Raw genomic sequence first — 13,854 nt, 5'->3', positions numbered from 1 at the left:
GACATTCTACCTCATCTCTACTGGGCTGGCGATCAGTTGACGCCTTCATTTTTGTGTATTTCCATGTCACGGGTAGACGATCGGTGGGACTGACAGTCGCTGACATTCTACCTCATCTCTACTGGGCTGGCGATCAGTTGACGCCTTCATTTTTGTGTATTTCCATGTCACGGGTAGACGATCGGTGGGACTGACAGTCGCTGACATTCTACCTCATCTCTGCTGGGCTGGCGATCAGTTGACGCCTTCATTTTTGTGTATTTCCAAATCACGGGTTGACGATCTGTGGGACCGACAGTCGCTGACATCCTACCTCATCTCTCTACTGGGCTGGCGATCAGTTGACGCCTTCATTTTTGTGTATTTCCATGTCATGGGTAGACGTTCTGTGTGACTGACCGTCGCTGACATTCTACCTTGCGGCTAATATTACGATTTATTGGCTCTATATAGATATCTTATAGTTATCAAAAACTTTTGTTTGTTACAGTTAATAATTTTATTTCTATGCATTCAGGTGCCATGCTCTTTGTGAATAGCTAAAAATTGACATTTATTAAACATACAGGCTGTAAGTTACGGTTGTGTTTACAAGACCTTTGCAATGTTGGAACGAGGTTAGTTATCTATTAGGTATATGTATTAAGTTTACCAAATATATAAATATAATTATATATATATATATATATATATATATATATATATACACATAATTTATTATTTTGTGCACAGCTCATATCCCTGTTCTCCAATTACTTTCTCCAAAAGTTGATCTCTCTGATCTTTACATACATAATTGAATTTAACATTGATTAAATTAAAAGTAAAAGGGTTATAATTTTTTGATCCTGTTAAAAAGTGAATTAATAAGACACTATATCCTGTATAGCTTGAATATTTGAACAACTATGCTGTATTGTCTGACGCTCTCTGCGTGTTGTATGGATTCATCTGTAGGTATGCTTGTTCTTTCGTAAAAGCTCGGCGTTGTGTTCAGTTCTTTTGTTGAGTGACTGTGACTCTTAAGCTATCGTAGATTACATGCACGTAACATTAAGGAACTAAAACAAACTGTCCTTGATGTATTCCTATTTTAGAGACATGCATCAATACTCCAAAATATAATGTGAACAGATTGGTAGGCGAATCAGGAGGGAGTGATACGTGTGACATCCGTAAACAATACAAACTTGAGCAATGATCTGTAGTATGTCACCAAATACAAGCCGAGGAGTGACGTGAAAGGAGTGGAATGGTAACCGGTCGCTAGATGCCGAATAAACTGCGCTTTCCTCACAAAAAGGTGAAATCTCTTTATTGTCATTCAAAGGCTACATTTTGTCGCGTAAAAGAACTTCAAATTGAATTCTCCCCCGCCCATCCCTACTTTTTGTGTGATACGTTCCCACCCACTGACTTTGTCCTGCCGAACAACATCGATTTTTCAGAGTCAAGATATGAAATACTTGGCATTGTAATTGAAGAATGCATGGTTATAAATAACGCGAACATACTATGTACTATTGGTGGTGTTTTATAATAAATTTCTGTTAAATGTATATATTTAAATGTTTCTAAATTTAATGTTTGAAATCAGTGGATGCGTGAATATATTGTAAGTAACCAAGTGGAGGGGAGGGGAGGGTTATCAGTCCCCCAAAACCTCATAATTAACCAGACTAGAGTAATGTAATTGAATAACAAAATACGTATGTATTTTTAGTTTTCAAAAACGTTTAATAGTAGTAAAACATTACAAAGTGTAGATTGTTTAATTCTATAATGCAAAGTCTCTATTATAATGCAACGAGATTGTGTGTACGCCCTTCATTGTTGATATTGACTGTACAAAGTAATGTCGCAAGAATATTATAAAATATTCAACTAATCTTTGCGTAACACAATACAGTTTCAGATTCTGCTTTTCGTTTTACCAGAACAGTTTACGGATGGTTTAAATGTTAAATTACTTGATTATAGCTCACAAATGTTCTAGCATGCATTGAAAACAGTTTTAATAAACGGTCGGGATTAATTTCAAAGGGTTTCCTCTCGGAAAGTAATATAACCGTTAATTTATCTTAGCGCCGGTTTACCCGCGATAATTTGTTGCTAAATCTACGCTGTGTACTCTTTCTGACACGCTGCTTTGTATACGTATTCCTAAGCGATCAAAGGCTTAAATCGGACGGATTGTAAGTTCTCTGCGAAAGCGTGTGACAACATCGTAGTTTAAATCAATCAAACCAAAATTAAATGTAACAAAGCTATTATCTACAACACTGCAGCAATTAAACCTAAAATTTGGTAGACCCTGCTTCCGTGCCTAGCACCGATTTAAATTCCCTCTATTATTGGAAGTTTATTGATTGATTCTAAATTACTGAAAATATATTAGTTGTTATTGAAATGCTTTGGGGCCCAAACACATGTAAAAATGATAGAGGATCGGCTTAAACCTTTTATATGGAATAAAACGACCAACTATATCTGTTTTAAACACTGTATCCAATGGTTTAAATACTGCCAGTATCTACAAGTTTTAAATTATAGCTTGTTATAGTGACAGTTTGAATAAGTTGATTTGTTTTATTCGGAACACTTTTAAGTGTGTTGAAATGAGTGAGTGTATCACGGAGAAGGTGCCGGCCCCGGGTGGAAGCATTACCAACTTGAGAGCAACGGAAAGTTAAGGCTGTTAAGGAGCAAGGTCGATTGCCCCACTGAACAATTTTCCACGTTTCACAAGATTGGCTGGTTAACTTGGAAACTTGGCTTTCATCTTCACTCGGTTTTATGCGTTGCGACGATACCGTACATTTGCTGCGGTGTATTTCAGTTTTACACATTTCGCCTGTACCACTCACTACATGCTAGTGTGTAGAGGTTTATTTGTAAAACGGAAAGTTGATGTGGACTTTGGGGTTTGGGGTTTACAAATATTCAGGATTATTTAGAATTCGAAAGTTTTGAAATGAAATATCGATATTTTCCAATCGGAAATGCAGAATGGGAACACATAATACGAGTGTAAGACATGTAGTTAAATGACAGATACTTATTGAGTTGGTCCTTGAATGCCATTATGCAGATGGACTTTCACAAATTTCGATTATACACCTCTTACACTACTCTGACAATAAGACCTTTGTGGCTCATTGGGTTTGTAATACAGGGAACAAGGCATTGTCCTCCGACTTACGGAGATCATAGGTGGGCCTTTTAATGAAAATTACGAGCACAGCACTCTTGTTGCCTTCGTTTATATTTTGTTGGCTACAGATAGCCACGGAAAGCTAATCAGAGACAGACAGACATATAGGCATCAGCAGGTAGTACCCAAAGAATTGTTCCAAACATCAGTTGACTATGATAGAGGGGTTGTATATCTGTGTACCAAGTAGGACTACGGGATATCTGGGTCTTCACTTAAGACACACAAGTCTAGACAGTTATGTAGCATTTAAACTTGGGCTTCAGCCAAGATACCAAGAATACTAACTTTTAATCGTAATTAGGCCAAGTGCATCATCTTTTATTCAATAAACATCGGAAGGAACTCTTCTTGCTGAACACAAATATTTTCACTTTGGGTAATTAATTCCATCTTCGTGTATCGTCTGGCGAAGCATTCTGTGAAAACTACCCGAGTGAGTACTGAGTACTATTATACAGGATAGATGCCGCCCTATAAGGCTGTGGATCGGCTGCGCGGGCCAGCTGCGCACTGGACTGACGCAACGCACCGGTCTAACGTCACGCTAGTGTTGTGTGTTGCATCTGCGTTGCGGTCGCGGGCGTAACTCTGACATCACCAAGGTCATCACTTTCCCCCGCTGCCCCGTCGCTCTCGTTCGCTGACTCGCTTTCTACGAGCCGCTTCTCACGTTGCCTCACAGCTACATTAGTTGGCTAATCAGAACTAGGCTAATCGCAAACGATCCTTCTTTCAGTGTCTCTATCCGTAGTCCAATGTAGGTATTACACACTGCTGGATCTTATTCTTGATTTTGGATGCATTTTTGTGTTGGTACTTATTACGTCAATTTAATTACCAATATTAATGTTGCTCGTAAAATTATAGTGTAACAAAATTGTTATTTTTTATAAACAGGTCTAAAGTAAAAAAAAAAACAAAATCCGGAACGCTCGCCGTAATATGTAAAACAGTCATCCATGTTTTGACTGACTTAGTTAATAAATAACAATATTTTAACTACAATGTTTTTTTTTCAGTTTTGTAAATTCTAGAAGGTATATTATTCTGTATTATTAATCCTCAGTAACGTTTTGTTCTGCTGTGATTTCCATGTGTACTAGTAAAAAATTCAAATCCACAATTAAATATTGTTGATCATACGTTATATGAGTTTGAACGTTTTGTCCAATTTCGAACAGTTTCACATGTTTACACAAACGGGATCATGGAAAATGTGTAGGCCATCTTTTCAAAACTTGGATAATTTTTGCAATCAGGAGGTAAGCCCCATAACTCCGTATCGGACGCCGAAACAATTCAAAGTGTAATCCAAGGCTGTGAGTGTACAATCCGTGACAACAATTGATTTGTCTGTCGGGATTGGCCAAGCTTCAACAGTGGTTTGGTATCCGGAAACTGATTGGTTTTAAGTTGTAACACTCGGACACTCTTATTGGATGGCTCGAGTTCGGTATTGTTGTTTTCAGCCCTGAGTTGTCTATCTAGAACAGTTGATTTGGTATTCTGGTTTTGAGTGTAACACTCTGTCACTCTAATTTGAGTTCGTTACACTAGGTTGCCCTTGTTGGCTGGCTTGAGTTCTCAACTCCTATTGGCCGAAGTACAACTATCGGTTCGGTAACAGAAAACAAGCGACCAAGAAATACAGTGAAACTGATTGGTTTTGAGTGTAACAATCGCCCGTCTTATTGGCTGGGCCCGGTATTGTTGCACAGACGGATTCGACGTCTTCATCGGGAGCAGCGGGCTTCCTACTACAGTCCTGACATGAAAGCAGTTCCAATCCCAAATAAGCAGCAGAGATGAACAGCTGAAAGAGTTCATTAAATCGTGTCCACTTCGAATACGCCACGAGGTTTTATTAACAATTCGTTTCTGAGAAAATTGAGATTGTTCTGACTGAAGATGAGACAAGCGGAGTTGATTAGATTTTTTTTCTTTCAGAATTAGGCTAATAGGATAAGATGTCTTTGAAGTTTTTATGTAACTAAAATTTCAATTAAAATAATGTTTGCACAAAGTTGAAACCTACCGTAGTACATAAACGTAGTAATTATAGTAAGACAATTTTTGTGAGCATTTATCGAAAAGAACCACATGGTGTTTTCTGTGTCTATAGGACAAACAATACTAAACATATCAAGCTAAAATTGTGATTCAGCATGTTTTTAACATCAAAACAGTTTAAAACAATAAAATTAAATTTAAAAAATCTGTACTGTGGTACTTCACGCTGGTGGGTCATGCATTCTGAAGTGCTAAGCGTGCTGTCGCAGAGTATGTTTGTTTGCTGCAAGAAGGTCGGTTATGTGTTCTCTCTTTGTTGTTATGTTGACGTTATTAACAAAAGTAAGCAAAGTTAATTTGTACACAGTGGGATTCAAAGTTGTATGAAGTTAAAAATCTTAATGAATAAGCGCACATTTGATCCTGTTAACATGTTATCCAGCAATATGATTATATCCGAACGGCCCCGTTAGGCTGGATTGTATTTCCGCATATCTCGCACCCATTACCATGGAGATTAACGGTTAATGGCGCTGTAAACGGTGCGGAGCACGTCTTCGTCTTGAGCAACGCACTCGCTTTACTTGCAGCATTAAGGTTCTGTTTGTTTTAGACCTATATTATATAGCGTGTATATACGTATTAAATTCGGGTAACAAATGATATCAAACCGTGTAATCTTTCCCAACAGAGTTCAATCCATTACTGGCTATTATCCCAGTGCACCGTGGGAGTATATTCATTCAGACAGCCTGATGTGGAGGATTATCAACAGGAGATTGGATTCGGAACTGACATTGGAAGGTTAACAAGTTACAGATTGCACCTTTTACAATAATATTTAGAAGTTATCTTCATTTTTACGTAATTTATTATTAGATGTTGCCTATGCGCATACAAGTAAATATTCTTCAATTTTAGGCTGACAACTGATTGTACCGTAGAAGTCACTTAAGTGACTTTAACTGTAACAATTCCCTGAGCCAAGGTGTGGGGGAGGGGTGTCGGTCGAGGGTGGGGGAAAGTTTGACGTGTGCACCCAAGACTACGTTATGTTTTGTACTGGCGTGTTGGTGAAGTTCTGTTTTTGGAACTCCCCCCACCCCTCCCCCCACTCCTAATCTCAACACAAAGGGCTGAGAGTGTTAGTTCGCAAAACAGACTCCGAGGATGGTCTTTGTCTGGCTTATCTCGTTAACTTCTTTGTCGTTGATTTACTTCCACGTTTTAAGGCTTTAAGGCTAAAGGGGACTTTGAAAGAAGTTCTGTACTGACTTCGCCGATGCTTAGAGATAGCATTTTTCTCTTACTGGCTGTAAAAATACGTATTTTTAGACTCCTTTCGTAGTTTTAAATTCAAATATAAATTCAATTGGACAGATGATTAAGACGGTTTAACCCTTTCGCTGCCACAGTAATTTGGCCGATTCATGTCGAAAAACGCCGCGCGCTGTTTGCAGATGTGTGCCGTAAACCGCCGGCGCTGCACCGCATGTCACTCCCCAAAACTGCCGCGGCCGATAGTGACTAATTGTAAGGGTTTAGTAAAACGTCAATAAATCTGTCAAAAATTGAGATATCTGCGTAATTTTTGTTTTGTTTTGTAGGCAATAAAAGTCTCCGTAATACTATATATTTCGAATCAATAATAAAACAAAACTGTTTTTTTAATCTAAATTTTTTAGTTTTTAACTTTGAAATTTTTGTAAATTTTTATTTTTAAAATTAGATAAAATATTTTTTAATATTGTTTCTGTTATTAGTTTATACGTTTTATTGAAGAATATTATGTTAACAACATTTCCTGCAAATTTCAGGTAAAAAAAAAACTAGAAATAAATTTTGTATAGCACTTTAATTAAAATAACACATTTTTTACTAAATATAGGCATAGAAGAAATACTAAATGTTTCACACATTTTTTTACATAATGCTCTTCAAGAAATCCTATAAAACAGGTTGAAATAATAATAGTAACACTAAATAAATTAAATATACCTAGTAAAAATGAGTTTTATAATGTAATTTTGCATAATAATATTATTTTTATATAATAATAAGATTATTTTTATAATAATAATTATTATGCTTTTATTTTTGTGGCACAAAAATAGTAGCCACAATAAAACAAACTTGCAAACTTGAAAGGTTACAGTACAAACTGTAAACAACAATAGACTGAAACCATTAAGTTTAAGGGTTGGCAGAAACGTCAAACAGCTGATGTCTGCCACAGCTGATTAGATCCTGTTTCATTGTTCGTATTCCGTAATATACACTAGTCATAGATTATATACTTGATGTGTTTTTCACATTGAATGCCTTTTTATCTTTCGCCACATGTATAATAATGACTTGTGATCACTATAGTAACGAAAAAATAAAATTATAACTAAAAGCCGATGACATCGGCTCATGGCGATTTTCGGTCCAAGGGCGTGGGCCGATGTCATCGGCCCTCGGCGATTTTGAGTAGACATACGCGGGCCGATGACATCGGCTCTCGGCGTTTTTACGATCAAACTGCAGAGCCGATGACATCGGCTCTTGGCAGTGAAAGGGTTAAACACTTGTAAAATTTGTTGAAAATACCGCATCATACTATAATTATTGGTACAGTCATCAAGGTCCAAGAATTTCATAATTCCTGGTATGCGGTGTGCAGCATACGGTGAGTACGGTTCGTGGAATTTAAAAATGTTCACTTGCAACGTGTATTTCCATGAATCATGTCGAGCGCGTGACACACACATTCCGCTCCCGTCCATTCATTCTATCCTCGGGCAGAAGAGGCGCTTCCATTCATTGACCCAATTGGAGCCCAGTGCCCAGATTTGGGCCGGACCAGTTAGCCTTGAGGTCGCGACTGCCGCCGGCTCGTAAATTGTCGCCTGTCATCGCATTTTCGGTCAGACAGTCATTGACGATAAACGAGGTAAGGACTTGACGCCTAAACCCATATAACCCTTTTTTAGCCAGTAATATTGAAATCGTGTTGGCTAGATATTGAGTTTCAAACTTGATTCAACCTTTATTCTATAGTTGTGTTTTGAAGCTTCTATATAATTTGTGTTTGAATCGCATATGACGAAGTTATGGTTATTAACCAATACCAGCATTATTTAGAGTAAAATGGAGTTGTCAGTGTGCATGCTTGGTGTGTAGACTTACGGAGCTAACTACTGAGGTTTTAGCGTTCAAACAATGTAATCTAACGTAGTAGATTACGGTTTTGACATTATTTAGACAGTGCAATCAACACTTAAAAATATTTGTTCTAAGAACTAAATCCCAATACCGTAAATAAAGCAAATTCTTCATATTTATAAATATTGAACGTTAGTTCTGGTTTTATAATATACTTTGACCTCGTCAAAAAAATACGATAATATCATTTAGTTAAATATGATATTACATATCACGTTATAACCGCGATTGCACCTGTTGTTATACATTACATGCCGCGGACCCGTCGAAACAGCATCAGGAGACGAGATTGTGCTCATATATACAGTGTGTATATTTTTTAAACTATGTATTAAAAAAAGTCATATAATATTTCATCTGCGAAGCCAAATTATGATATGATTTAAATTTTGGTCGAATTTCGAGTCTAACGAATGTAGACAGTGGAGTGGAAATGTTCAACTCGGCCTGGACTGCCTTCCTCCTAGACCATCAGCCCTAACAAAAAACTGAGGAATGCCAGTCTGGGTCTCCAGATGGGACTAATAGCCCGCACCCTCTGCCAGTTTTTGTGGCAGACACAACACAGGGCGCCGCGGGGGGTAGAGTCCCGCATCTCTAGCGCTCCTGGTCCCGGTCCCGCATCCCGCTCTGGAGATGCAGGTGAAACTCATACCCTGTCCAGGAACCTCTTGAGGTAACATACGGGTCATCCCTTTTGTGCTGAACTTTATACATACACAGCTACGGTGGGAGTTAGCTCCATCCATCTTCCCCCCATGCGGCGTCTGAGGTCTGACACTGTCCCAGCGAGACCAAAACTGTAGAGTATCCTAACAATACTACTTAGTACTTGCCGATGCCATGATTTCGTTATCCGCACCAACATTACCAGGGCACTGAAATAGGGGATAACCGATTGCTGATAACCAACCTGGCCAGGCTAGCGCAGAAGTTCAAAATCCTACGTGTTGAGTCTAGGAATCTGATTTCGAAATGATGCAAGACAACCGATACATTCACACGCAATGTTTGTCATTGTTTGTAGTCTTGGTGCACTCCTGGTGTACATTTTGGATTTTCTAAATCGGTTTACTTGAATTGTGAATTCTTAAGGGACGTGGAGAAGGAATAATGCCTCGCGTGTGGTGGGTTTAGATAGAAAACCTTCACTTCATTCCGAGGCGCTTACCCAGTCTTTAAATCATTCAGCGTCTTCCCCCAATAAATTAAACAAAGCAGACACTGCGGCGACTTTTTATAGTCTCGCAAGGGACCTTCTCTTTGTTGTCGAACAAGTGGAGCGTGATCGTCTTCGTAATTCGAGGTTCGGCCATATCCGGTCGTGTTCGGCCGTTTCCGGCAAACACACGAGCGTGACGGACGAACGCGAACTCGTGTGGCACCGGCGTACCGGGAGTGCGACCGGCAGTAAAATAAACCCTTCCGTTTATGTTTACGTTTGCCTCTGTCACGAACGTGAATTCTGTTTTGTTGTATTTATCGTCGTTTTATGATTATTTTATTGTTCAGTCGTAGTAACAACGTTCATCTCAGGTTTTATTGTACTGAAGATAGAATTAATTGGTTCCCGTTTTATTAAAAAATATTACTGTCATTTTTAAGATTACGTAATTTCACCCTGTTGACTATAAATTACATTTTTTGTTACTTGCTTAACAAAATCAACTGTACAGATTGGGTTATAATACTTAAAATATCCAGATTAATCTAGACTTGTTTGTCTTACTTTCAAAAATTCTTTTCAGTTCCTATTTGGAATTGTATTGTTGCCTAGGGAATATCCCTTGCCCGATTCGCGAAGTGCTGTGAAGAACTTGGAGAAGTGCCCAAGCAATTTTACTTTTTCAAGTAATGTTTATGGGGGAATGTATGGGTTATATTTACAGTCACACGTGTATTAATTGATGGACATAAAAAAGCATGTCTTATTAATTAGTTTCTTCTGAAGTATGTTTAAAATTAATTATCTTTAAATTAAATTGAGATATCTTTTACTTTTAGGAATGGAGTATATGCTTTGCAGGTAAGGTATCTCGTTATCACATTTTTACTCGGCATTATTTGAAAACGTTTTGTTCGTTTCGCCTGCCTAAACTAGCTCAAGCATGCAATTTTGAATTAAATATTTTCAGAATTTTTTTTGTAAATAGAAAAAAACCTCGTATTTTTAAATTTAGAAAACAAACGTGTTTAGTTCCTGTTGGTCACAGTCATCAGCATTCACAGTCTGAGCTATTTGATGCACAAGCAGACTTCAGAATGGCTATTTCGTTCGGAAATATGAGACATTTCAATCAAATATAATTACTACCCTTATCAGTTTAATGCTGTTATCAAGAGCGGAACGTAGTAACGATAACAGAAATCGTAAAGCGAAATGATTGGATCACTCTAAGTTAGGCGGATGTTTAGTTTTTGATAACGTCACAGATATCACTGGTTTATTTGCGGCAATATAACTGTCTTTGTTACTAATATATTTACATGTTATTATATCATAGTATACCGGTATGTAAATAGCAAGCTAGATTGTTGGACTTGGTATGAGAGTTTTATCTTAAATAAAGGTAAAACAAGGTATAGAATTATATAATTGCTTATACAATTATCTGATAAATTCATATTTACTAATTACAACACACCTATAAACATTTCATAAAATATAGTTTTCCAAATGACATAGTTGAAAAAGTATCTAAATAATCCTCAACTTGCTACGAACATTCATTTTAACTGCGAGCTTTGCTGTTCAAATCGTTAGTTTAGTCGTGTTTATTAAATTATTCCTCCTAACTCGGTCTCTATATATTTGAAACAAAATCAAATAAAATGTAAACATTTCTTTGTTTCTATAAGTTTTCTGTCGTAGTTTTATATTTAACTATAACTAAAAGTACAGATATCCTTCTTGCTTTTCTATTGTCGCATTGCCTTTTAGAAATATAATAAAGTTTATTATTATATATGCACTAATAAAATACTAAAACTCCATCAGTAATGAACGTTAACATAGTTAAAAGAGTCATGTGTGCTGTATTCATAATCTATTCAACTACAAAGTCAACAGGTGGATTGATTGTCATTTTATATTCGTTCACGTGTTAACATAATTACAAAGCACAGCATTGAACTAAACGGGATGAGAGCTGGATAATTATTTTATATAGTATAATCGACAATCGGCGAATAAACACGGGGAGCACTGGAGAGAAAGAGGGCAAGCGATTCAATGAACCATGGCAATTAAGCTTATAGCGACATGGATACATGTATTAGAGACTGTTGGACGGTTGCTAGGCAACAGTGACGTTACCATCCGATCAGCTGACTGCAGGCTTGTCAGTTGTCACCGCCACTGATATTGACAACTCAACTCAAACTACAGTTGACAGGGAAATCATGACAAGCTGTTCCTCTTGACAATGACAGCGGAGGATGTTTCTAGTTTATAACGACTTGTGGAATACATGTAGCAATATAAAGAACTGCTTATATTATAGATATTGAACGGTTGCTAGGCTGCAGGCTTGTCAGCCAGTTGTTACTACACTCGATAAACTGACATCTGTCTTATCATAATGGAAGATAATAAGATTTGTGTGTCCTACAACATCTTATGTCTAGAGTATATTGGGTACGTATTCTTATGAAGCATCAAAAAATAACAGTTTCACATTGATATTGAGTTATAAACCATTTTAAAGTTAGTGGTCTAAATATGATCGGCAATAGATATTGCCATTTTATAGGTCTTTTATTTACGATTTTACATTAAAGGTTTACTTTATCATAACATTCTTGCATAATACAAAATTAATGCAATTATTTAAAATGTTGAACTCAGTGTGATAAATTTAATATATTAACTCTACGTATGCCCATAAAATAGTAGAAAATTTTTAATGCACACGTTTAAGTGGTCTAATTGTTTTATTTCCCACACGACTCATCGAAACAGTATTAGAATATAAATAATAATTTGTCTTCTTCAAATTGAAATATTAAAATCCCACTGCTCGGTTCTGTAGGTTAATTTTGAGCTTTATGAAGCAATTAATTGTAAATATGTATTTATTTTGGGTTTTAAACGAGAAAAACCTGTAGGAAATCATTGGGAATCAGCTCTTTGAGGATAATTATATTCTCTAATTTTACCTTTAGTTTGAAGTTAAGTGCTGTTGAAATATTACTAAGTGTTTATGTGACTTTCGAGTGTGATTCTATTCAGAACAAAACTAATATTTTACGTCAAACAACATTATGGCTGACCTTGTACTAACGACACGGAACATTGATGTAGACCACAATACAATTAATTGGTGTTTTAGTGGGTGCCAGTGTTGTGTATTACAGAATTATGTCAAAGAATATAACTCAGCTCATATCGAGTGTGTCGGAAACGTTATCGTGTATAAACTCCGCCGTGCTCTGGGCGACATATTTTGAGAGGCGATAAAGTAAAATGTGTCCTATAAAAGCGGCACTTGCCTCAGGCTATTTGGAGAGAAGGAGAAGGTAGAGTAATAAGTTGGGAGTTTAGCACTGGTTACGATATAGCTAGTAATAAACTTTTATAGAGATATTGGGAGCCGATTGAATTCGACTAAAACATTGTTCGAGATCGATAAACACATTAGTTATTGGAATATAATGGTAAATAATGTAATAAACAATACAGTACAAATATTTGACGTAGTCGAAATCCATAACAATCAACCTCTAGTGAGCAAAATCTCAAACAATGTTCAACATTTCTTTAGGCCTAAGGCAATGTGTAAATAAATAATGAAAAAACGAAACAAAAACATTTTACATACACCCCGTAGACTTTTACTAGATAACGCTATTTCTAAATCGCTCAATATGTGATGTTGCGAATTTACTTGCATTTGTAGATTTATTTTACAGTTAAATACTATACCAACAGTAAACTAATGGGTATAATTCTGACTGAAATTTTAGCTCGAAATGAAATTGGTTGGTTTTAAAATGGTAAAAATTCCCCTTTCACCTAGTGTGATGAAAAGATATGGTTGCCACGTTTCTGGTCGTTTAGGTAACGCATTTTAAAAATAACTAGGCCTACTTATGGCCTATGTTTGTTAATATACACATGAAAATACAGTCGATTATATAACTATGACAATGGTCTGACTCCCATTTTTATAAGCATATGCGATGTGATTACCTAACGAATGGTGATGAAATGTATTGACGAATGTAAAGCAGCGGGAAAATAAAGAGTTCGTTAAAATGTATGAAGTGAACGGAATATTTGTTTATCGATTTGCCATTAGTCTGTCGCTAGACTACGTCCCGAGTCACTAACCTCACTACACAAGCACCAAAAGCGCAACAGTCTTGCTTTAGTCGCAGAAGCGATGACGACGTCAACGTGTTTCAGTATACCGTCACTA

The 13,854-nt window shown here is 36.8% G+C and overlaps 1 protein-coding gene across 5 annotated transcripts in view; it reads left to right on the top strand.

The window, feature by feature from the left end:
- The window catches only part of LOC124357504 (brain tumor protein), a 279,318-nt gene that overhangs the window by 254,457 nt on the left and 11,007 nt on the right, over nt 1-13,854 (top strand). The gene's annotated exons all lie outside the window — the stretch shown is intronic.

The sequence above is a fragment of the Homalodisca vitripennis genome, chromosome 3, assembly GCF_021130785.1.
Source record: "Homalodisca vitripennis isolate AUS2020 chromosome 3, UT_GWSS_2.1, whole genome shotgun sequence".
Classification (NCBI taxonomy): Eukaryota; Metazoa; Arthropoda; class Insecta; order Hemiptera; family Cicadellidae; genus Homalodisca; species Homalodisca vitripennis.
Note: the sequence above shows the minus strand (reverse complement) of the source record. Positions and strands in the feature narration are given on the sequence as shown.